Genomic DNA, 27,799 nt, shown 5'->3' with positions numbered 1-27,799 from the left:
TGTGTGTGTACACACACACACCCCTTAGATTATATATACACACAAGTGCACACTCATAAACATAGGCATGCACATGGAAAGACATAGGTATGGTAACACTATATACATAGACACACTCACTCATAATGTCCAAACAATCAACACATACATGTGTTATATATATAAAGAGAGATTTATTTTGATATTTATTAAAATACTTAAAATTTGATTCCTTGGATCTACGACAAGATCCCATCCTTGAGTACTGATGGGAAATGTCCCTATGTATTGTAGATGGGTCATTGTATTAGTAATATTATATATATATATATATATGCATACACTTACATACAAGTGGAGAGAGAGAGAGAGAGAGAGAGAGAGAGAGAGAGAGAGAGAGAGGTGATGCAATTAAAACAAGTCAAATTTGAGGTGGAAAAAATATAAACTACGATGCAATTATATTCTTAGGTTAGTTGTTTCAAAGTAGCATTTTCAAAAAAGTAGACAATTTAATAATAGTCCAAAACTAGCTTGTGTAAAAACATTGAGATTTTCTTCAAATGGTCCTTATTTCCCCTTCTTGCCTTCTCCCTTGGTTTCCCTCAAACGGATTGTTTGGATATGCTTTTGGCATCCTTCGGGAAGCCTATTACCAAGCTATCGTTTTATTTGATGGAGAATCCCTCATTTGATGTAAGTTCAAGAAATGCACATTAAGTAAGGGGGATACATTTTTAGTTCTTTCATACTTGGGTAAGGTGATATGAAGTATTAACATTGGTTTGTCTTCCTCTTGACTTTGGCTTTCTCATACCTCCTCATTGTGTATACGCATGGATGTGTTTGTTTAAGAAGGGTGTAACACCATGACTATTAAATTTCCAACATAGCAAAATCTCAAATTTATTCAATAATAAAGATATATTTTCATAACTCTATAACCAGCTAGCATCCCTATGGCTAGCAAAGCCAACACACATTATATTATTCTTTCCCATTAGTAGTCTCAGTCTCCTTTCTCATTGCTATTTACTCGAATGGAAGAATCTGTGTATGGCTTTTTGGCACAAATGAGGGTTTTGTCAATCAATTGAACCATGCGCTAGACAAAACATCATAGCAATCTTGGTTGTTGAGTAGTCTCACCAATGGCATGGAGTTATGCAACATGGAGATCACCTACCCAACAAAGACATATGATGAATTGCCCCACAAAGCATTTGCAATAAAAAAAGGTACATGCAAACATAGAAGAAGGAAAAAGGTGCTGAAAGGAGAATTAGAAGAGATCCAAAATGTTATTGGGATGACCATGGCTTAAAAGAGCTAGAGTACTACATGATTGGGAGGTGACATGCTCACCATCACCATGATTTGGTAGATGTGTGAATACCAATGGGAAAGACCATAATCCAAAAGGAATGCAAGACCGAATGATTGGAAGTAGAAAAGACATATGCGTGGGACATTGTAGATAAGCTACTCTCCCTCAACCGTAGCCATAGAGATGGTTGTGAAAGATGAAGAGCCCAAGATGGCCTTCTCCAAGGGATTCATTGAGGATTAAGAGGTACAAAGAGCCACTCGGCAAGAATGAGCCTACTAAATCAACCAAATTAGTGGCAAAGACCAAATCAAGAAGGACAAGACATTATGGAAATCAATGTGGGTTTACAGAAAGAACCGAAGTTGATCCAAATAATTAACAAAGAACACCCAATGAGTTCCTTGACAAATACCAAAACTCTTTCTAGTATAAGGACATATCCGCATATAGACCTAAAGGTGATACTAATGAATATGATTCAACACCAAATTCCCCTCATTTTTTATGCAAAGATAGTTTAACATCAAGGTGCAAAATGAAACCCAAAAATGCCAAGTTGCTAAAGGCCAAGATTAACCAATTGCTAAAGGAAAGATTCATCTACTAAGTAGACCAAAGTGATTGGTCTTTCTAATCATAATTGGGGAAAATAAAAATGGCAAATTGAGAGTCTACGTGGACTATCGAGCTTGTTTCCTTTCATGGAGATCATCCTAGAGAAAGTAGTGCAACATTAGATGTATTCAATCATGGATGGATACAATGGGTACAATCAAAGCACACTGGCCAAAGCAGATCAAGACACATACTTTCATCACTAAATGGGTAGCATACTTGAGCAAGGTGATGACCATCACCCAATGAGAAGATCAAGATAAGATAACCTTCATCACCAAATGGGGAGCATACTTGAGCAAGGTGATGACATTGGTTAAAGAATGCATTGCCACATTCTAGTGCTTCATGGTGGAAACCATCCGAGAGTACATTAATGAATTCCTAGGAATATTCTTCAATGACATCTCTATCTACATTATGAAGCACACATAGTTAGAAAGATAGTCTAGAAGTGCCAAGCAACCAATCGAGACAAATGTGTGTTTTGTGTGTTCTAAAGAGTCTTGCTGGGACACACAATTTCAAGCAAGTGAATCGTGACCCATAAGTCCAAGATTGATGTCATACAAATGATGAAAGCGGTGAATAAAATCAAGTTAATGCGTGTCATTTGTGGGATTACTCAATTCAACAAGTAGTTCATTCAAAAGGTCACTAGTGCAAGAGAAGATATGAATCTTGATTAGCATGATGAATGATGTGAAGCATTTTGAGTCTTGCAAGCGGTCGCTATATTAGTGTCGCTATATAGCGACACTGGTAAAAGTCACTATATTGTGACACTGGTAAACGCCGCTATATAGTGATGATTAACATAAGCTTTAAAAAAACATTAGTGGGGCTAAACAGGGCCAAAGCATGCCATGTTTTGTCCCAGTAATGTTTTTTTATTAGCAATGACAAAAGAATGTTTTTTGTTACAAAATTTCCCTTGTGAAAAGGGTGATACAAAATTGCTCAAACGAGCCGAGCGACAAAAGAATATACATGTCAAAGATATAGAACATTGTTTATTACAAAATTACCATTTTGAAAAGGGTGATACAAAATCACTCAAACGATCCAACATCCAAAAGCATATACATGGCAAAGTATATGCAAACTACTACTAATACTACTACTACTACTACTATTGCTCATCCGAATCGTCATCCTCGTCCTCGTCGACACGCTTGATCCTTGGCCCTCGTGAGCTGTGCCTGATCCTTGGCCCTCGTTGAAGCTATGTAAGCCTAATCCCTCATCACATCACTGCTTACCTCCACCCATGGGGCATTCGAGCTTTGATTCTAAGAGTGAAACCATATTAATTGGAAATTAGATTGGAACTTAAAGAATAAAACTGTTTAAAAAGTGAGATTACAAGTACGAGTAGACTTATACCGTGCAAGCAGCCACCTCAGCCCAATCGATCGTTGCTCCCAACGCCTCCTACTCAATAAACCACGGCTTTGTTCCTATGCAAAGCACGTGTTCCTATGCAAAATACGCATCTCGTCTCTATATCTATAAGAAGGTGACTCATCGCAACTTGTTGTGGGCCCAATTTACGAGAGTTAGATAAAGTGCATGCAATATGTAGTAAAACAAATAGAACAATACATTAAATGAGAAGAAGTAGACTTACCACGGTTGCCTCGAACACCAACTGTCTGCCTGCACCAAAGTGTGAAGTACCTACGAAGTCTTGCCATCTCCTCGTAGCCCTCCTCTGACCTCGAATAGTTCGAGATGGTCCCTGTAGTGCTTCTTGAAAAACTTCCAGTCAACTTTGTCTACCCAGCTGGGTTTAACCTTCCCCTTTGCGATGGAAGTACACAAGGTTGAACTACGATGCTTCAAGAGGACCCCCATGCACTCTTTCATGTAATCTGAATTGAGCTCCCAATTTGGAGGATTAGGATATTGTCTTTTCAATTCATCGATGACTGCTTGCTTCTTTCCCTCATCTTAGTACTGCCAGTCAGTAGCTATGCCACTCCTGAAGTGGTGGCTCATCAACCGCCTCATGGTGGCCATCACTGTTGAGCCCTTTTTATTTTCTATTATCTCTCCAACAACCATGATTTCATAGGACAGGATGTCGACTGAGTAAGGAGGACTCATGGTAGAGGCAGAGGCAGAGCGAGTGGTGTTACTGCAAGTGCATATGGAGCAAGGAGTAGCAGTGGGAGTAGGAGAGGGCAAGGGACCTGACTGGTATAGGGTCTCAGGACCAAGCGGAGACCTGTAGGGATGTGAGTGTGCTGACTCGTCTACATCTCCCGAGTCATTACAACATAAGCAACCCTTCCTACTCTTCCTTCCCTTACGATGGGCATGCCCATTTGATGACCCCTCAGTCAAAGGGGCCAGAGGTGATGGCTGGACAGTAGATCCAGTCGTCATTGTAGGAGAGGGATTTGCTAAGGTCCTCTGGGATAGAAGAGAGAAGAATCTCGCTACCTCCGCATCGGTCATCTATGCGACAAACTCGTTGGGACTTCCGACAAAGCCATGGGCTACTAGCAAAGGAGTTCCCTAAGGGGTAGTCACAGTGCTATGTCCAAGAGGAGTTGGGCCAAGGGTAGTCATAGGGGTAGGCCCCTGAGGTGTCACCTAAGTGGAATCAAAGCCCTCTAGAGAGTAGAGATCATGATGTCTCCTCCTACGAGGGTCTTCGTACTCATCAGACATGCGATGTGATCCCATGTCTAATTTGGGGGGATTGGATAAACGTAGACACAAACAAGAAAATAAAAAACAAAAAACAAGAGCAGGTAAGAAGCAAAAAGACAATAAATTAATTGAGACAATTATGAAATTCAAACGAAAGAAATTACTGGCAGGCAATTAATCACTTGTGAAAATTATGAAATGACATCAATGCATAAAGGATAAATATGAAAGGACAATTATTTACTTAAGACAATTATGAAAAGCTAGTTTTGAAAAGACAAATATTTATGAAAGACAAGTAGAATCCAATAAGATTTTCACATATATATAAAAAATAGAGACCAAAAGTATGTCTCCAAAATTATGTATATAAAAAATATATCTCCAAAAGTATGCTTAAGCAAAATTTGTCTCCAAAAGAGCCATATTTTAATTTGAGGCTTTATCTCCCCTTTGTCTAGCCTCTTTGTTTTCTACTTATACTCTATGCTTTCTTCATCAAATCTACTTAGATTTTTCCAACTTATCCTTAAGCAAATCCATTTGTTTATTTGCCTCCTCTACCTTTTGATGTTCCTTTGCTAATTCCTCTCTTAACTCTTCATCAAACCTAAGATTGTTGTATGTTGGATTAAAATACCTAAGAGAACAAAGTGATGAAGTTGCTTCTATTGAAAAAATAAATTGACAAAGGGAGGGATGAATAGAGGATGAATAGAGGGGTGGAAAAGGGGAGGATAGAGGGGGGATGTATGGCTATAGACACCCAAAAAAGGTTACCTAGACGTCAAAAAGCTAGTAGAAGTAGACAAAAAAAGAAAGAAGAGGTCATAGGATTTTGACTCTAGTCTTGGCTTGCTAGTAAAAGCCTTGCTAGAGGTCCCAAAAAGGAAAGCAAGGATGGACCATAAAGACTAGTACCTCTTTGAAGAGTTAGGTGTCCATAAAAAAGGGGACAATAGCTCTCATAGCTCTTCACCAAAGGTTGGAAGGGGAGCAAGGAAAAGGTGATGAGAGGGAGTTGACAAATGGCGAGTAAGATAGTAGGGAGAAAGAAAGAGGAGCATGAGGGGCATGAAGAGGAGAGTGGAAGGGATTGGCACAATGAGCTAGAAGGGGCTGACACAATAGAGACATGTGGAAGGGGGAGAAAAGGTGAGCTAGAAAGGTGAAACATGGAGACGGGGGTGATGCAATGGGCAATGAAAGGGAGGGCTAGAAGGAGGCAAAAGGAATGTGGGCAAGGGGGTTGGCAGGGAAAAGAGGCTAGGGGGCAGTAATAGAAGTAATAGAAGCACCCAGAGATGTAGTTTGATCTGTTAATATACAGACCCTAGAATGTGAAGCAAGAGTGCCTGGTGTAGAAGATGCCCTCTCTTGCACTCCAAGGTAAGCTTGCAAGCCACATACTACTTGATGCTTGGATGCTAATTCATCAGACTCTCATAAGATTGTGTTGTCAAGGGTGAAACTAGATGGAGCTGGGTGAATGAGTCACTACAGGTCAACAAAATTGTTGTAAAGAAACCAAGCATGTAGTGAAAGGCATACACTTGTATTATAAGAAAGGGACTTTGCCCATTACAAATAGTTATAGCTATGGAGGTGCTTATGGATATATAGATACAAGTGAATACATACATGAAAGAGATGTGGAAATAGGTCAAGGGGAAATTAGTGGAGACAATGATCCACCCATTTAGAGACTACCTCAGAATTCAAGAATCAGTTAGAATAACCATGCCGTAGGAGACAAGTGAATACATACATGAAAGAGATGTGGAAATAGGTCAAGGGGAAACTGGAGGAGACAATGATCCACCCATTTGGAGACTACCTCAAAATTGAAGAATTAGTTAGAATAACCATGCCGTAGCAAAAGCTTGAGGCCTCACGAAAGGAATTATATGAGGTGAAAATTTTGGGTAAATCTATTTTATGTTCTGATTTAATATATGAATTGGGTCAGTCCCTCTGTACTAAGAATGATAAGGAGATTTAAGGGAGCAATAAGTTTTGAGTGCTCCAGGTCCTTCCTCATCTCCTATCATTTCCAATGCAGTTTCAATTGCAGTTAATGATTCAAAAAACACAGTTTCTTGTTTATTCACTTTTGATAGGCAATCTTGACTAGGATGCATTGATAGAGTAGCAGGCTATTATAGAAGTTTTATTGAATGCTTCAGATCAACTACCTCCCTAGGTAGAGGTAGAGGGAAATGTGCCTTTGCAGAGATCCTATAGAGATTTACTGCAACACTCTTGAATGATTTGATTGATAGAGTATGCCAAGCTATTGAAGAGAAACACAATTTTGTTGAAGGTGACACATGTTGCAAATCTTGATTTGTAAAGCCCTCAAAAGATCCCTGATAACACAGTTATTCTTGATACTTTTGGCTAGGTGGACTAGTGAAAATTTTCATCAAAATTCCCATTTGCATTTGTGTTTTTAACACAAATTGCTACTCATTTTTTGTTCCAACCTATTTTATTACTTTTAGAACTAGTATAGCTAAAGAATTACTGGATTCAGTAATCTCTTTTGGGGACTAGTAAACAGCTATGTATGGAAACAATTTCAATCTTGGTGTTGCACCAAGGTCTTCACTCTATTAACTGCATTGTCCTAGATTGAGGAGATGTTGCCTTATGAAAGGGGTTATCTTGTGATCCATTAGAGGTTAACAGTTAACACTCATTGGTGGGTTGATGTCAGGTTGTTTTTTTCAAAATTCCTGTCCACCACTGGGTGTTCCAGTAATGCATAGATTTAGTAGATTTAAATATAGGTATATACTTTGGGGGAGGTGCACTTGGTAGGAGGGTCAAACATGGGTTAAGAGGGGGGGGATGGTTGGGGTGGTCCCTAGTGTAAGGGGAGCAACCAATAGGGGCTCTTTGTAGGCCTGCCCACCCTCCACCTCAACATACCATTGCCCCACACCTTCTAGCACTCTCATTGGTACACCTCAAATCACTCTCTAATCCCTTGAAATTAGGAAACACTAATTGGAGGGCCTTTTGGGACCCTAATTCTCCCCTATTGTGGTCACTAGGATGTAATAGATCAAGTTCAAAGTCCTATTCAAGTCAAGATGGAATGATCACCTAAGGAGCCTCGAGTTGGTGAACATTGATTCCAAATCTACACAGCTCATAAAGGTGAAGTTCTAGGACTTCAAATGGATCTAGGAAATTGATCCTTACAGTCAACTATGAAGCTTCCTACAAGCTTGCCATATTAAGAGAAATGACCAAGGAAGCGTACATGAACTACTTTGCATGTACCTTGGATAAAACAACCTAGGGACAATTTTCAATGGGATATCTAAATTGTATTCAATGGGATGGTAGGGCCCAAATGGCAAATTTTTCTTCTCCCCTACCTCTTTCTAGGGACTCTGCCCCCCACTGTTCTAGTCCAACCTACCAAATCACTTTGATTTGAACCAAATCCCATGCAATCTCCCTCTTCCCCCTCTTTCTCTGCTCTCTCCTACTATGGCCTGCTTGCTGTAGCTCCTCTCTCTCTCTCTCTCTCTCTCTCTCTCTCTCTCTCCCCTCTCCCTCTCTTGTGCCTCTATTGGAGTTGCTTTGTCCCTCTCTTGTGCCTCTCTTGCTGTTGCTCTATCCCTCTCCTTCTCCCTCTTCTGTGCCTCGTTTGCTGCTACTCTATCCCTCTCCTTCTCCCTCTTTTGTGCCTCTGTTGGAGCTGCTCTATCCCTCTCCTTATCCCTCTCCTATGCCTCTATTGCTATGGCTCTGTCCCTCTCCTTCTCCCTCTTTTGTGCCTCTGTTGGAGCTACATTGCCTTGTGTAGGAGTCCCATTCTTGCTGTTGTAACCTCTGCAAGCATGGTGAGGAGAAATGCTATAAGACCACGCAATGCTGTGACCTCTTGTGTCTTCCACAACACTAGAAATGCATTGGATGAGTGGATCCCTTGCACCTATAGCTTAAATGACTGGATAGTGATGAAAGGATCGGCCACAGGTCCACATAAGCTTCCCAAGAGCAAGAGAGGTGACATCTTGCATGAGTGGAAGGGGCGCATCTTGAAGTTCAAGTTTGGGAAGAAAGGATGGCTCACAAAAGTGCAGCATGTTTACATGGGAAAAGATATGCGACTTTCTCCATCATTCAATCAATCTAGGATACCATCACACTGTGAGCCTTTCTATCTATGTACCTTTTTCACCTGTAAGTGTAATGGGTCCATTTGGAAATTTTGTGTTTGGTTTCTAAGAGCTCTTATTCATGGTGGTAGATGTTTTCCCTTCGGACCTTGAGGAGTGGGAACCAATTGAATCATTCATAGGCAAGTTCATTGCGATTCATGAGGATTTAGGTAAGCAAATGCATGCTGGGGAGAAGTTGGCCTCCTTGCGAATGAAGAATATGTATTGGTATAATGCAACATACATCACTCCAATGACATCATCAAGCTATGGCTGTCTGCAAACCATTGTGCCACCACAACTTCAAGACATGGATTGCAGCAATGTGGACTCAAGGACATTGCAATCATACAAGGACAAGATTGCGAAGGATGTGTGCATGGCCATAAAGTTTACATTTGGATCCAAATGGGCAAGGTTATCTTAGTTTATGCCTCTGCACATTTTTGCTTCTTTATTTTAGAATATACATATGCATAGAACAAAAACTATGTGGTCCTGTAAGCGTGTAGATGAAAATGCTCTTGAAGATTTACTTGGGATGAATTGGGGAACCCAGTCAGGCAACCAAAAGGGTGATGTGTTTCAATGTCACGCATGTAAAGACAATGTGGTTATTAGATATCATTTGTCATGCTAAATGTTGTATTTAGCTTTTTAGTATAGGCACTGGAAGAAAACAAATGGCCAGTGGCTTCCCCTAGACTCTAATGATGAAGACAATACAGGGGTAAGTTTGTCTATTGATGTTGAAGAGGGAGATGTCAAGAATGTGAATGTCACATCGCAATGGACTCTAAGGGATGTGCAAGAACACCTATTGGTCATGGAGGATGGCATGTCAGAGTCCTTCTTTAAGATCAGCCACCATGTGAAGAAGTACATGCGTAGTGGCGATTTCATTCCTCCTGCAACTTTGAAGATTGCTAACAATGTGTTTGACTAGTGCAACATTTAATTTTTTGTCTGTCAAATCCTAGTTATTGCTTCAAAAGATGATGGACAATTAAATTAAAATGTTATTTCTTTTAATGTTTTCTCCTTTCAGTTCATGGTAAATGTTTTTCAAAAAATTTGGGGATTTTATGATTAATTTTAATTTTTAGGGTTTTGATATATATTAAGGGGTAAGAGCCCTTTTTACATCACATTCTCACTTTCACATTTAGTGAGCCATAGAAACTCCCATCCTCAGAAGTTACTCCCTCCATCAACTACTATTTGCAATGGATTCAACTAGAACTGCGTTCCATGACTTCATCTCATGAATTGCATTTGCAGATCGTGAGGAAGAGCTATTTTTAGTGTTTGATAGGAATTTAGATGTCCTAGGGACATATATGCGAGCCAAGGATGACTTCTCAGATATCATCCTTTACATGCAAGATAATTTGTCAAATTTTGCCTATACACTTGACCACTCTTCAAAGATATGGGTTCCCATAGATTACATAAAGTATATGTTTGTAGAGGAACCCAAGTTTGTAAAGTGCTTGGCCTGATTTTGTGACAACCTTACAGACAAAGGGTTTAGGATAGTCGAAGTTCAAGACATCCTAGATGCAGGGATCATAGGAAATACAGGCACCAAATTCCTTTCATGGGAGATGACATTCATCTTCCTTCTCCAAGAAGGAAATATAGAGGAAGAAGCCTCATTCGCTCTAGTAGAATTGCTGATCTAGTTGTCCCTAGACTAGACTTGGACATCTACATGGAAGAGAGTCTTAACAATCCAACAGAGGAGATGGAAACAGCTCAAGCATTGAGCCTACTTCAAGAGCCCCCAGTAGAGCAAGAATATCCATCGGAGATCGCTGATCCAGACTTTGAATTATGATTCTTGGACCCGCCATATATGATTTGAACATGGGCAATTAGAGCTATATTTATGTTGGGATTATTGCTTGGTGCTTGTTACTTCTTTAAGGAATTTTGTAGTAGATAATGACCCCCATATGTTGCACCCAATTTTGGAGTGCATACACCTTCAAATTAGAACAAACTACCAAAGAATCATTGTAGAGCCACTCGTGGTCTAAATTTTGAACCAAAAAGCTCCCAAGACATAATCCTATTATGACAAAATTCAATGATGTTATTGAATTCTATCATAACTTATGACAAAATTCGATGATATCATCAAATTTTGTCATAAGTTATGACAAAACTCGATGATATCATCAAGTCATTAGGGGAGAAATGCGGTCTCAAAAGGGCCTCATAAGGAATGGATTAAGAAATGGATTAGTCCTAATGAAAGGGCCAAGGTAGGTCCCAAAAAGTTATAACCCCCCCTCACCTAGGTGGGTTAACCCCAAAAGTGACCCAACCTCTTACACCTCTTACCAACAAATTCAAAATTCAAATTTTGAATTTTGAATTCCCTCCCTCCTTCTCTCTCCTCCCTCCCCCTCCCCCCCTCCCCCTCCCCCTCCCCCTCCTCACTCCCCCTCCTTCTCTCTCCTCCCTCCCCCTCCTCTCTCCTCCCTCCCTCCCTCCCCCTCCTCACTCCCTCCTCCCCCTCCCTCCTCCTCCCCCTCCCTCTCCTCACTCCTTACTCCCCCTTCCTCCCCCTCCCCCTCCCCCCTCCTCCATGCCTCCCTCCCTCCCTCCTCCATGCCTGCTCCTCCTCCCCCCTCTCTCATGCTCCTCCCTCCTCCCTCCCTCCACGCCTACTCCTCCTCACTCTCTAGACTTGTTGGTCCACCCCCTTCCCTCCTCTTCAACTGCTGGTCCTCCCTCCCCCACCCTCATCCTCCTTGCTCTCCCTCTTCTTGCGTGCTACTCCTTCATGCCTGCTTCTCCACAACTTCTCCTTCTCTACACTCCTTTACTCATAGCACCATTTGAGGATGTCTCCAACAAGTACTAGGTTCACTTAGAGTTGGAGGCTGAATATGCAAGCACACGTAGTCTAGGATTGAGGGGAGCTTCCAAAATCCACAGTCTTCATTCGCAAGGAAAGAAGCATCTCGACCTTTGGGTAGAAGGATCCTTGTATCCTTAGGACCCTACCAACCAAAAGAGCCCTCCTTTCCATACAATGCATGAGTTAGTTTGGTTTGTTGGAAATGGACATGCGGGGTTGCTTGGTTATTGCAATCAGTTAACAATGCTCAGTCAATGGCTATGCAAGCAAGCGAGATGCACAGAACCCAAGCAAAGATGCTAGCACATTTAGGAAATAGCACCATTGCTGCAATATATTACTCTATGTAGGATCTTCAAAGGAAGAACGAGGATCTTCATAATAAAGCCAAAGCACTGGACTTGGAGTGACATAAATTAGAAGAGTCACTTTGTAAGCTAGCTGAGTCCAAAAAAGGCTTGGAAAGATCCATATACAATCAAGTTCAATGAGCCGTAGAGAAGGAATGAGAGAAGTCAAAAGAACGAGTGCAAAAGATGAAAGAAACACCTTTGGGATTGAAGGACAGGAAAAGAAGGTACTTACATAACATGGATGCATTGGCACCCACTAGTGGTGCTAGAAAGAGGAGAGTCTGAGCTACAAGGTTGGTTATCAAATGTTCCAATGAAATTACACTCTTTTGTGCTACACTGTTTGTGACTAAGTTTTTCTTGTGTTCTTCTTTAGGAACTTCATGGAAGATGTGATGGGAAGAATGGACAGGCATGATATTAATTGTTCATATGCTCTAGCTAGTTTATTGAAGTCAAGTGATGTCATTGGGATACTAAGGGACCCAAGACACAAGTGCCTATGTGTGCAAGTTGTTGAAGAGGTGATGAAGGACTTCAAGGATATTGTGGACACAAAGGAGATGCTTGCAGCTTGTGATATTGTCTTTATAAGTTGTGAAGCTTACACATGTATTTTCAAAATTTTCAAGTTTGCTATTTTGGGAAAGTATAAGAGGTCTACAGTGCCCCTACCCACACCTTGGTCTATGAGACGTGCACGGTGAGAAACAAACCAACATGCAAGAGAAATGCTTAAAGGGTTATACCATTGCATAAGGGGCACAATGACTTAGAAGAGTAAAAAGAAATCTAGCTTGCAAACCTTTGAGACAAATGCTTTCAACAATGTCTACTTAGATGTTGAGAAACTACAACAAGCAATGGTCAAATTCTGGCATGAGAGAAGATGGTAAGAGGAAATCCATTATAGCATTGCACTTTACTTAGTTCATTTCCTATATCAAGTTTATCCTAACGATTTCTCTCTTTTGTTATACAGATTGCAATGGCAAGCTCATATTTGTCATCAAAATGGATGAAGCTCAATTGGTGAAAGAACACAAGTTAGAGAGAGTGAGCATCCGCATTATGAATAAAGCCTTAGCCTTTGTTCAAGGGAACGAGGAAGTAGAGCAAGATTTCTCAGTGCAATCAGAGAAAGATATAGGGTGGCTTGCAGCATTTGAGACTCCAAAAGAGTGCCATGAGACATTGAAGTGGGTTCTAGATAGAACATGAATCCCATTGACAATCCAAAGACAAGAGGAAGGGAAAACACTGATAGTCAATTGCCATGGAACATTTCAAGTTGAATGGCATCTTGTTGGTGATTTGAAAACCCTCAAGTGCTTACATGGTTGTGATACAAGGGAAAATGCAATGAACACATGCCTTTATTGCATGTGTTCGCACTATAAGCAAAAGGCTAGCTTATAATGGGAGAATGGCATTCTATCTTGCAGCCAAACGAAAGCTCCCAATTGCGACAATAAGGATTTAAATTGGGATCCCATCTTTCCCATGCCACTTGAGAGAGTACACATATGTACTTTACACACAGAACTATGTGTACTTCATAAGTTGTTGTATTTGCATCTTGTTTATGCTTGGAATTTAATTTCACAAGAAGTATCTACACGGTGCATTGCAGAAGCTGAGAAGTTACTATTAGAGATGGGATTCCATGGAGGACATGTCAATCTTAAGGAGGATAAGAAAATGTATGGGGCAACATAGAATCTTCGTGCAAAAGTGTCCATGGGTGGAGGGAAGGCAAGGAAATTCCTATCGAACCACAATCTCGACAAAGATAAACATACATTGTCTCAAAGCAGTTTGGGTTGGGAATACTGGAAAGTAGTGTGTGAATGCACAACCAATAAGGTTTCTCATCCTCAAGTAGCAACTTTCAGAGCTAAAGTATGGACAAAGTTAGATGCATTGATAAAATTTCTTTGCCAGGTTGAAATCGATGAGATGTATTATGAAAGGTTCAGGATGGCTGTCAAAGAGTTTATGCAATTAATGGTGAAAGCAAGGGGGGAGTCACACATTACGCATTACATGGTAATCTTGGCACCATCGTAATATTTATCACTTGCTTTATAAAAAGTTTATGTTGCTGCAATGATTCTCATAATGTTTACATCATATTCTCTATGCACACGAACCATGGTTTGTACAAAATTTTGGCCCTTTGTCCATTTGGAATAAACAAGGCATGGAGAAGTTGCACTATAGAGCCAAGGCAGCCTACTTCAAGAACTCAAGGCATGGTGGTGGTGTCACTCGTAGCAATGCATTGCATGAGATATTTGATTGGTTTTTTAGATGTTTACTGGGAAGGACTTTGAAGTCAGAAAATGCAAAGGCATCAGATCTTGCAAAAAAAGTTAAAATTGTATCAAAGAATAGCATCCATAGGGAGTCGAGGAGTCGCACTGGTTGCAAGCTAGAGTGAGAGAAGGGATCAAATGGGTCCAACCAGCAACAGAAGCTATAGTGTAATTGTATACAGATATGAAATGAATATCTTGATTATTTTGACCACAATTTGTGTACTCACTCTTGAATATCTTGCTTATTTTTACCACAATTTTTGTACTCTCTTGGAGTCCAAGGTCTGTGTGAGGTAATGAGGTCGAGGAAGGTGGGGAAAGGGTGAAGGAGGGGGAAGAGAAGGGAGGGGCATGGGGCGGGGCAAGGGGGGGCTGGAGTGGTAGCAAGGGTGGGGGGAGGGGCAGGATGGGGGATATCAGGGAGGGCGACAAGTGTGGGCGGGGCAAGTAGGGGGGAGGGAAATAGAGGGGGAGGGTGACGAGGTTGGGGGTTGGTTAGAGGGGTCTAGGGCAGGGGCAGGGGGCATGATGAAACCCTAAATGTAATTAAAATGGGTGCCAAAAGATGATGGGCCTATATAAAACGTTTTTAAAAACCCTAACTCCCATTATTCAATGGCACGAGTGAAGAACACTGCTAGACCCATAGGACGCCACCTCCACCCTTCCTCTAGCTCCACCACCTCCATGGCATCTACACACATGAACCTATCCGGGTCCAGTGGCACCTCATCATCTCTTGTGAGCCCTCCCCAACTCTCTGAGCCCTTCCCCAAGTCTCATGAGGCCACTCCCTAGTCTCATGAGCCTTCTCCTCCTCCCAAGTCTCGTGAGCCCACTCCCAAGCCCCAAGAGCATGATCCTTCCCTCAGCCTTCCCCTCAACCTTTCCCTCAGCCTTCCCCTCAGCCTTCCCCTCAACCTTCCCCTCCCCATGAGAGGACTCCCCTGATCGTGCAAAATGTATTTGAGAACCTCCCTTCCCCTCAGCCTTCCCCTCCCCATGAGAGGACTCCCCCAATCGAGCAAAATGTATTTGATAACCTCCCTAATATAGAGAGGCTTCTGGATAGGGGCCAACAGACTGCTAGAAAGAGCACAATCTTCCCTCTCTCAGTCATAGAGCCCATCGTGGAGTCCATAAATAGGGTAAAGTAGATGCTAAGGAAGCCCCATCCCAAAGAACAAAGCTCAAGACATCCGCAAGTGGGGGATTTGGAGGAGGATCAACATAGAGAAGAGCAGCGCAAGAAATTCAAGGTAGACAGGAGGCCATGGAACCATGTTCAGGTACCTGTAAAGCCTCCACCAAGAGTCAGGAAGCCATATAGAGCAAAGCCAAGAGTGTGGGCCCTAAGGGAGATCAGACAGATACAGAAGACCACCGACAACCTGGTCCTATGTGCTCCTTTCCAACGTGTAGCATCAGAGATAGCACAGGGGTACAAGAACAATGTACGATTCAGCACAGGAGCTATGGGGGTGCTCCAGGAGGCTGCAAAGCAAGTGACCACCTCTCTATTCGAGGATGCCAACTTGTGTGCCATCCACGCAAAGCGCATCACAGTCATGGACAAGGACATGGCTCTTGCGAAGAGGCTACAGATGGATCCAAGTTTGAAGCCCTAGATTCTCTTGGAGCCCATCCTTAGGACTTAGACTACCCCTTGCCCTTGAAGGCACTATCTTGTATCTGAGGCCCAAGGGCCGAGCTTTTTTAATAAAATATATCCACATTCTCTACATTATCACATTGTTGTGAATTCTTCATGTTTATGACTAAAGTTACTATTAATTTCAATGTAACTTTTGAATTCTATCAAATCTTGGAGAAATTTCATCATGGTGCAGAAGGGAAAAGTGTTAGGGACGTCATCAAGAGTGTAAAATACCTGAAACCCACCATGGTGCAAATTTGCCAATGCCCAAATTGGTTCCATGGCAGATTTTAGGCATTCTAGGCCCCAGGTGATGTCCCGAACACATTTCACTTCTATGCCATGATGAAATTCCTCTAGCATTTAACAGAATTGAACTTTGGATACCTAGAATTAGAGAAAATCATACCAAATTGGCTAGAAATGCATTAAATTAACACAATTAAAAGGATGGAGAAAATATATCATCGACGACTAAAAAAAAATACAATGGAATAAATATTATTAATTCATGAGGAGCAACGATGACTTAAAACAAATAATAAAGACATGTAGTCATTAAAGTCATGTATCCATTGAAATATATGTTTATTTTTACAAAAGGCCTCATAGGCTATCTTTCTTCTTGGATGGCTTCAGTACATCGATAATAGGGGTCTTTGAATCCCCTAGTGGAATCCTAGATATAAACCTAGCCACAATAGCACTAACATTCTCCTCTCCTGCTGCCAAAGACATAACTGTTGCCGCCAATGCCCTGTCGTGAATGTTCAATCCAAAAGCATTGATAGCAGTTAGGCGATGTACCAAAATCACTTTGTCAACATTTCGAGTAATGTTGGAGTATCTAATAGCGTGCGACAATGCTTTGCACTTCAACAGCTCCAAAGGCCCTCAGGGAGAAAGCTTGATGTGGAAGACCACAAGGTGCTCTACGACTTTCTTGAGGTAATGGGCCAAAGAATGATCTCGCCCAAATGAATTGCGAACATTACCCATCGAGATGAGAATTCATCAAGCTCAAACATGTCCTACAACAATTCAACAAACATTAGAATACCGCAACTTATACCGAAAGAACATCAAAATAAAAAGTATTGTGCAAACTTACCACTACAGCATCGTCAGCTTCTATCTCTTCCTCATTTGCAGTGTTGATGGAACCAGGTGCTGTGTGATGTTTCATTTGGGAGGTGGACGCTTTCTCTTGACTTGTCTTGGAGATGGAAGCTTCTAAAAGAGAGGGATGTGCATTGTATATGGATGGGCCTATATCCCTCATTGAAACCAGCATCGTTAAGAGAAACTCTTCCATTGTCTGGTATTCAAAACCTAAAACCTCGGGATCTTTGACACTTGTGTCACTGATCAAACCCAAATAGGACTCCAAGTGCCTCATCCTCTCGTAGTCCAAAAAGAACCTCTATGTTAAGGAGGAATACGCACTCTTCTCCATCAATGATGAGGGGGGACAAGGACCATAAGTTTGCTTTCTGGGTTAGTGATCTCCGATGCAGATTCTTGCTCTATTGGGGGCTCTTGAAGTAGGCTCAATGCTTGAGCTACTTCCATCTCCTCTCTTGCATGGTCAAGACTCTCTTCCATGTACATGTCAAAGTCTAGTCTAGGGATGAGGATATCAACAGTTCTACTAGAGGGGCTGCTGGATGATGAGGCTTCTTCCTCTAAATTTCGTTCTTGGAGAAGAAAGATGAATGTCATCTCCCATGAAAGGAATTTAGTGCCTGTATTTCTTGTGATCCCCGCTTCTACGATGTCTTTTACTTCTACCATCCTAAACACTTCCTCTGTAAGATTATCACAAAAGTGGGCCAAGCGCTTTACAAACTTGGGTTGATGTAATCTATTGTGAAATTCTCTTGCATGTAGAGGATGAGATATGAGAAGTCATCCTTGCTTCATATATATGTGCCTAGGACATCTAAATTCCTATGAAACACTAAAAATAGCTCTTCCTCACAACCTACAAATGCAGTTCGCTAGATGAAATCATGGAACGCAGTACTAGCTAAATCCATGGGAAATAGCGACGACTGATGAAGTGAGTAACTTTTGAGGGTGGGAGTTTCTATGGATCTCTAAACGTGAAAGTGTAAAAAGGGCTCTTACCCCTTTATATATATCAAAACCCTGAAGATTAAAACTAATCATAAAATCCCCAAATTTTTTGAAAAACATTTACCATGAAGTGAAAGGAGAAAACATGAAAAGAAATAACATTTCAATTTAAAGGTCCATAAGCAATAACTAGGATTTGACAAATAAATAAATGATGCACTAGTCAAACACATGTTAGCAATCTTCAAAGTTGCAGGAGGAATGAAATTGGCACTATGCATGCACTTCTCCACATAGCGGCTGATCTTACCACCATTTAAGATAAAGTAGAAGGACTCTGACATTCACATTCTTGACATCTCCCTCTTCAACATCAATGGTTTGCAGATGGCCATATCTTGATGATGTCATTGGAGTGATGCATGTTGCATTATACCAATACACATTCTTCATTCGTAAGGAGGCCATCTTCTCCCCTGCATGCATTTGCTTACCTAAATCCTCATGAATTGAAATGAACTTGCCTATGAATGATTCAACTAGTTCCCACTCCTTGAAGTCCGAAGGAAAAACATATGCCACCATGAATAAGAGCTCTTAGAAACCAAACACAAAATTTCCAAATGGACTCATTACACTTACAGGTGAAAAAGGTCCATAGATAGAAAGGCTCATAGTGTGATGGTATCCTGGATTGATTGAATGATGGAGGAAGATACTTATCTTTTCCCATGTAAACATGTTGCACTTTTGCGACCCATCCTTTCTTCCCAAACTTGAACTTCAAGATGCGCCCCTTCCACTTATGCAAGATATCACCTCTCTTGCTCTTGGGAAGCTTATGTGGACCTTTGGCCAACCCTTTCATCACTATCCAATCATTTAAGCTATAGGTGCAAGGGATCCACTCATCCAATGCATTTCTCATGTTGTGTAAGACACAAGAGGTCACAACATTGCATGATCTTGTAGCCTTGCTCCTCACCATGCTTGCAGAGGTTGCAACAGCAAGGATGGGACTCCTACATAGGGCAATGCAGCTCCAACAAAGGCACAAAAGAGGGAGAAGGAGAGGGACAGAGCAGCAGCAATAGAGGCATAGGAGAGGGACAGATCAGCTCTAATAGAGGCACAAAAGAGGGATACGAAGAAGGACAAAGCAGCACCAACAAAGGCACATGAGAGAGAGAGATGGGGGACAGGGGGGGAGGTACATAACAAATGGAAGAGAGAGAGAGAGAGAGAGAGAGAGAGAGAGAGAGGAGAGAGAGGAACTGCAATAAGCAAGCCAGAGCAGGAGGGACTAGAGAAAGAGGGGCAAGAGGGCAAATGCATGGGAGGCAATTCAAAAATGGAGGAAATTGGTAGGCTGGACTAGAACAGTGGGGAGCAGAGGCCCTAGAAAGAGGGAGGGGAGAAGAAAAAATCACCACAAGGGGCCTACCATCTCATTGAAGGCAGATTTGGGCTCATGTGGGGGAGGTGCACCTGGTAGGAGGGTCAAACATGGGTTAAGAAGGGGGGGGGATGGTTTGGGTGGTCTCTAGTGTAAGGGCAACAACCAATAAGGGCTCCTATAGGCCTGCCCACCCTCACCTCAACATACCATTGCCCCACACCTTCTAGAACTCTCATTGGTACACCTCAAATACCTCTCTAATCCCTTGAAATTAGGAAACACTAATTGGAGGCCCTTTTTAGACCCCATTTCTCCCCTAATGTTCTATCACAATCATTCCAAAATTTGATGATGTCGTTTACTTTCATCATAACATTCGCTACAACTCGATATTGTCATCGAATTCAGGGTCAACTTTATGACATGGTTCGATGATATAGTTAAATTATGTCATTTTTAAAGGGTTTAGGGTACTTTTTGGGCCAAAAATGGCCTATGAGACCACATTTAATATTAGATTTTTTGCAAGTTTTTCTATAATCGTCTCTCTTTTTCTCGGGGGGGTCACTCATCATATGTAACCCTATCACGTGAGTTCAACAGAAGGATTTTTTTAATTTCTAAAATTTACAGAAATAAATATACATAAGGGACTATTTAAAATAGTTTTGGAAAAAATTTACAGATTTGTATAGAAAAGGGGTACATTTTATTAATGAATTTTTTTACAGATAAGGGACTTTAAATATAGGCCTTGAACGCACGTGATATAGAGGGTTTATACATAGTGACCCCCCCGAGCTCTTTTTCACAAGGTTTTTCTCTGGTCTCCTCTCTTAGAGAGTAACCTATGATCTTCCAAGCTTGATTTTTTATCTTAGTTACATACAAATTCCCTATGATCGTCCAAGCCTCTCTTACAGAGTCGCTTGTGATCTTCCAAGCTTGATTTTTTATCTCAGTCACATAAAAATTATAGTTAATAATGCTCGAGTACAAGCATTGTCATCAGAGCCTCAACCTCCCCTTCATGATGAGGCTGGTGAATTTGTTGAGCTAGAGCATGAAACTATTGAGGAAACTAGCTGAATAGGTTCAACTATTGTACAAGAAGAGACATTGCTACCACTGTCGATAAGATAGGCATAGATTGTGTTGATATTCAGTTAGACATTTGGTTTTTCATATAAATTTTGATATATGGACATATTTTAAGATATTTAAATAATTTGGTTTTCTATTTGTCATATGGATTTCCCATTTGATACATATTTCACATGTACTTCATTTGGTTTCTTTGTTATAATATAAATAACATTATCTTTCATGTTAATTTGATTTGAATTAAATTTCTATACCATCAATGATGATGAAATCTTAGGGTGACTTTGTGGATGTAAAATATTTCTTGCAACCTTTGAAATAAAATTCATAATCTAGCATGTGTTTTGAAGATGATATTCATGTGTAGTCAAGTATGAAAGCCTAAGTATATGTATCTAGTTCATCTTTAAAAGTTGTGTTGCATAAATTTGTGCCCTTTTGTAGAATTGATTATGTTTGGAGATGGACCAATGAGAAAATAAAATAGTTTAAAAAACTGGCCATTAACCCTAGGATTTTGAATGGAATCATTTTTTGAGAAGCCATGCAGTGTCCGCACTTCATCTACAATAGTGCTTAGAACAAAAAAATCCTTAACTGGCATCGTCTCACACACAAACCCAAGCTCACTCTTTTGCTATTCCATCAAGGTGTTTAAAATGTTTAAACAATGTGCATTTTTTTGGTCCCCCTAATCAAATGTACCCAAATCACAGTTTATACATGTTTGAATTTATAGGGGGTTCATAGAAACTTAAGATTATGTTACCCATGAGTTAAATCTATAATCTAATGGTTAGATGTTGTGAGATATACTTTTCATTTTTTGGTTAGGTAAATTGAATGTGATAAAGCTAATAAATTTTGTTTGGAGAAACTTGAGTAAGGAAAGGCCCAAGGGTAAGCTTTTACCTCCCTACTGTGGCAAGTAGCACCTTGATGGCATGTCATTCATGATGTGTCAACATGTATGAGGTGGCAGCACTAGCTAGAAAAGTGATGTGGCAAGATGTGTGGGGTAGCATATGACACATAGTTGAGGTGACAAGGGAAGGAGTCAGCCATGCTAATGTGGCAATATGGTGTGGCAAGAGGGCCACTTATTCATGATGTGGCACCTCATGTGTCCTTTGTGTCAACCTAGAAGGGACTTCTACATGTCTCGTGGCCTTCACCTCAAAACAGTTAGTGTACCATGTGCACTCAAAAGGAGGGGTATTTTAATTCAACTTCTAGGAAAAATTTAATAGGATTACAATAATAGGAGGGGTTTTTTAATTCAATTTTAGGAAAAATTACTTTGGTTTATAAGTAAAGAGGGATGATTTTATTGGGGTAAAAATTTTAGTTGAGGGGTTTTTTAAATACCCCTTGAATGCATGTGATACATAGGGTTTCTCACCTTTTGAGCTACATGTACAAGTTGCCCCACCCTTAGCTTGCCACTAAGATTGGTATTCCCCAAACCTAGTATTCCAAGGCTAATACCAAGCCTATCTATTCTTGGTATTTGGCTAGTGAGGTATTTTTCCCCATTATAAAGTATTTTTCATCCCATAGAAGGCCCTACTTTACCACCTCAACTTGCCACATCATCCTATGCAAGGCCTATTTTGACACCTCAAATTACCACATCATCCAAGTGCATCTTGCCACATCATTTGATGCAAGGTCTAGTATTAATTAATATAAGATAATAGCTAATATTTATATACCAAGGAAAGTTAATATTGGTTGATATAGCTAATATTAGTATATAATATACGTAATGTTTGATATAGTATGGCTAATATTGAGGGAATAACTCGATTGAGGTATTGGTATTATATATTAATATATAAGTATGCTAACATATATAAGAGTACCTCGATCTAGATATTAGTATTATTAAGTTTAATTTAGTATAGATAATATTAATATTAATATACAATATATGTGATAGTAGCTACAGTATAAATTAAGATAATTGCATACCCCTATCGAGGCACCCATCACATAGGATAACCACCATGTAGGATAGCCACATCATTCAAGATACTTGGAGCTCTATGCCATGTGTCATACCTCAATCAAGGTAGCTTGTGCTATGTAGGATAGGCTGATAACTCAATCATTGCCATGTATGCATGCCATATATGATCCATAATACCTTGCCTAACTGCACTTCGCATGCCACATAGTATTCTCAAACCTAGAGCATGTGCCACGTGTCATCTCCTCATTGAGTGAAATGCCTCGATCGCGGTATTGTTGCCCGCTGCTTAGTTTTCCTTTTCCTTTGTATTTTAGGTGTCTTGATTTGCCCAAGACTAACCAATGGGTACCTTAGCCTACAACCATGCTCAATGGAAGATAGATCCAAATTCCATGGCTTTACTGCTAGGCAATAATCGGTTCATCTTCTTGCTTTAAAGACTCGATTTTCTACCCAATCAATCCTAATGGACAACCCAACCAACCTTTGCATCGTGAATCTAGTGCTCCTTGCTGAGAATTACCAAAAAGTGAGCGAGGAAAAGTGAGTGAACCAAAAAAAGCGAGCGAGCCAAAAAAAACAATCAAAACAAAACAATAATAGATTGACAAATCCCCTATTTTAGTAGCAAAATTATATGAGTTCTTCAAAAGTCCATGGGAGAGTCGGACCTATGCCATTGCCAAAGCATCATTAGTAAAGACACACCCTATCTTCGCTCACTTTTCCTCGTTCACTTTTTGGTAATCCTTCAAAATCAAGTTCTCTCTCTCCACCAACATAAGTGAGATCACCAATGAAATCTTGCACACAAGTCAAAAGTTTCCTAAGACTCCTTGAGTGGAGTAGTCCACATTACATGCATGTGCAAATGCTTGGTTTCTAAAACTCTATTCACTCTTGGAACAAAACCCATGTTTTTGTGTTTGCAAAAACATTCCTCCCTAACAACTCACTCTTATATCCCCCCAATCCAACAAAATCTAAAGAGTATGTACATCAATTTATTTAAAATGAATTAAATTCCAAAATGAATCAATATTTGGTTATAGAAATCAATAGTAGAAGCCAAAATAGACAACATATTGACATGGCCCCGATTGGTTAAACTTTTCTCTAGATATGATGTAACAAATCGGCTAAATTTTTACTAAATTCACAATTTGATGCATGAAATTTTATTAAATGGTGCAAAAGGTCATGAAAATCATCTAAATCATGCCTTGCCATTCGTTTTGATATGTGACATGACCCCATTTGGATTTGTAAGTTAAAAGATAAAGGACGTGGAATTCTCATGTTTTGGCCCAAAACATGAGAATTTCAACGTCTTATATTTTTTGATTTACAAATCCAAATGGGGGTCATGTTACATATCAAAACAAATGGCAAGGAATGATTTAGATGATTATCATGAACTTTTTCACCTTCTAGTAAAATTGCATGCATCAAATTGTGAGTTTAATGGAATTTTTACTAGATTCTTACACCAGTTTTAGAGCAAGGCTGCTCGTAATAGGAATCATGTTAAAACTCTACTATACATTGGGACAACAACAATCAAATATTTTCTATGCAGGTTTTTCTGATGAAAATATATTAAATAATTTTACCAATCTTTTCTCATGAAAATTTATAGAACATTTTTATCAAGGTAGACTTTTAATAACATGTTATGATCATGTTCAATGTTGAAGTTTTTATTGAATGATGCACTTCAACTATATACAACTTGTTGGTGGCCAAAGAATTTCTATGCAAGTTCATCTCATGAAAATAAATAGCACTATCAATAATGTAGACTTGCAAGCTTATGTTATAATCATCTTCAAAATTGTAGTGATACTATAAAGCTTTATTAAGGGATGAATACATACATACAGTGAGGTTAAGTTTTTCTCAAGTGATGCATTTCAACTATATATTACCTATTACTGATAGCCAAACCATTTCTATTTATGCTCATCCCATGAGAATATAGAACACTATTACTAATGAGCACTTGCAATATTATATTATAATCATGTTCAATGGTAAGGAAGCAATATAAATCTTTATTAATGATGAGTACATACATACAATAAGATTACATGTTGGGAGCATGTTGGTAGCCTAACCATTTTTGCTTCACTCGCTTTTTCTTGCTCGCTAATTTGGTCATGCTCGCTCGACATCACTCGCTTGATCGACTGCCTCCTCCTTGCCATCCCTTCTCCCCTCACACACCCACTCCCTAAAACACCTCGACAACTCTATAGACTTGCATCCAAACCCTATCATTCATGCACATGGGTAGATTCCAAATCCATATAAATGGAAAGAGGTCTGGCAATAAGGTTGAATGAATCTAAAATTTTGATGAGGTCGTTGTTGCCACACTCACTTGATTCTATGACAATTTCAATTTATGCATCTTTAGGCTTCTTGATGTCTATTGGTCCTATCACATTGGAGGTGCCTTTCGAGTGTCCTTTGAGCAATCAAAGCATCAAAGCAAACTATTCATGGAGCCCGTCAATAGATATACAAAGTATTTGTGTTAGTGGGCTTGCAAACCTTAGTGTGATTGAATTGTCTTGCAACACAAATGTCAAACGTCATGTATTCTGCCTATTAAGCTATATGTCAACAGTCATGCATGCACACATCAAATGTTGACTCATGTCTAGTGAGCTTCATGTTTCCACGTGTCTTAATCTTTTTTGTTCTTGTTCATGGTTGATTGATAAAGGATAGGTGCTATCGTTGCTCCATATATACACCCTACTTATAGAATCATATATTGTGAGGAAAGGCCTATTTAAGGCCTATCATTTTGAGATCATTTTAAACATAAAATATGATCATTGGCTATGTTATTTGTTAAAACTCATTTTTTTAAAAGTGTGTCACATGTTCAATATTTCTTTTAAATTTACTTCACATTTTCTCATGGCCAGGTCCAATCAAACACAATCATTATCTACAAAATAAGCACCAACCAAAACATCAAATCTAAAAATATTGCATTTGAACTACATGCTGTCTCATATTACAAATAACCAGAGAGGAAGTGTGACAAGTCTCCCCATATGTACATCAAGTATGCATTTTCTTTTTCCTTTTTTCAACATTCTTACATTTCAAGTGTGACACCTCTCCCCATATGTACGTCAAGTATGTATTTTCTTTTTCCTTTTTTCAACATTCTTACATTTCTTACTTTCTTAATTTTCAAAATTTCATTATTTTTTGTTTTTTTTGAAAGGGGATGAGCTTTGTATTCGTGAGTTGAATATTTATTTGCAAAGTCACATTCAAACTTAAATCCTATATGTATACTTTTATTATATTTCTTATTTTTGAGCCGTCTCATTGATAACAGGAACAACTAAGTAACACATGGCATCAACTTTGTAAACTAAGGCAAACAACCATGTAACTTCTAATAAACACAACATAATGATAGTTAAAAGAAAAAGAAGTCATTTCATGAATTTAAAAGTATTATATTAAATTACTTTAGTTTCTAAATGCAACTTCATATGTTTGCACTAGATGCATCATTGACCATCCAAACATAAGCTATCAAGTGGATCGTTATCCATGGAATTGAACAGCAATGAATACCATCCTATTTTGTAGCACCCTATTCAATGAATCTCATATTTGACACATTGACCTCGAGGGGTGCACTACTAAGAAACTTGTATGTATCACGTGCGTTCAAGGGCTATTTAAAAAACCCCTCAACTAAAATTTTCCCCCGAATAGAAACACCCCTCTTTACTTATGAACTAAGTGATTTTTTTCTAAAGTTACATTAAAAAATCCCTCCTGTTATTATAATCCTGTTAAAATTTCCCCAAAAGTTAAATTAAAATACCCCTCCTTTTGAATGCAGGTGGTATACTAAAATTTCTTGAGGTGAATCCCCCGAGACATTAACTTCCCAAAAACAATCAACACATACCTTTCATTACTATTATCCAACCTATACAAGTCGCAAGTCAACATGAAGACAACAAAAAGAAATAAACCACAAATGTGCTTCTTATTGAAAGCACAGATGAGGATGGCAAACAATACTAGCCAAGCAACAAGCACATACATCAGATGGTTTCCCTCTTATACAAAAGTGAAAGAGTTCATCCATCAATGCAAGCAACAACTAATGAACAAGGAGCATCTTGTCCAATTTTGCAAATGATAATGCACCAAACTATCATGAGAATTCACAACAACTACAACAAGAGTGTATTTTCACTAATGAGCATCTAACGAATCGATCTACCGAACTATTGAAGGCTATATTGAAGGGAGCTAGATATAGACATTAACCAACCAAACATGTACATGCTATAGTCTAAAGTATAAGAATTTCTTAATAGAAAAGCAAATGAAATATCTTGCTACTACACTACAGCTTCAATGCCTCCATGGATTATCTCACACCATCAGATCACAAGATAGGGGGCAAGGTCTTAAATAGATTTGTAATTGAGTTTGGATTCATGTTGGATATGCTCTCTAGTTAAAACAAAAGTTGAACTACCCTTTTGTATAATGATATTAATGAATCAAAATATACATGAATCATATTGAAGCAAAACGATCTTTGTATTTACACAAATCAGTAGTAGTATTGTTTTTTGTAGGGAGGGTGCCTATTGAGATTGTTGTATCCTCTTTTGTCATCATAACAAACTTCGCTATGTTTTTTTATTCGAATGTGATTGCCTTACATATATTGTCTATTTTTGCTAGTATGTCTACACAGCTGAGCCTCTTCTCAAAATTTTCTATATCTATTTCATCCTAGCTGGTAGTCCACCTTTGTGGGTTCGTATATGTGTCATCATGTTGCTAGTGTGTCCGATGTATTCCTTTCCATTAGTCTTGCACCTTATACAGTAGATAAGATAGTATCGCAAGACGCTTCACTCGGCTTCCATCGATGTCCTCAATAGTTAGCGGGTCTGTTGTCTAGGCTGGCAAGGCAACAACCTGCAAGATGTCATTATGTCGATGCATGTCATTGATTGTTTTTTAAAGTAACCTATTTTGTGGGTACAATTTTACAATGGATATTGAAAGGGTGTAGATGGCATTAGATTGTATACCTTTAGTTTGTTTTGCAAATATCCCCAATTTAAATCGAATGTTTGCTACATCAAGTGCTATTGTTGTTGTTCTCGTCAATGAACTTTGTTTTGCTTGAATGCTAGTTATTCTACGATGGTAATTTTGAGGCCGTACAAAGCACTATTATTGTTGTTACCTTCCTTCTCTAT

The sequence above is a fragment of the Dipteris shenzhenensis genome, chromosome 7 (assembly GCF_047967505.1).
Source record: "Dipteris shenzhenensis isolate YYH24624 ecotype China chromosome 7, Dip_SZ_1.0, whole genome shotgun sequence".
Classification (NCBI taxonomy): Eukaryota; Viridiplantae; Streptophyta; class Polypodiopsida; order Gleicheniales; family Dipteridaceae; genus Dipteris; species Dipteris shenzhenensis.
Note: the sequence above shows the minus strand (reverse complement) of the source record.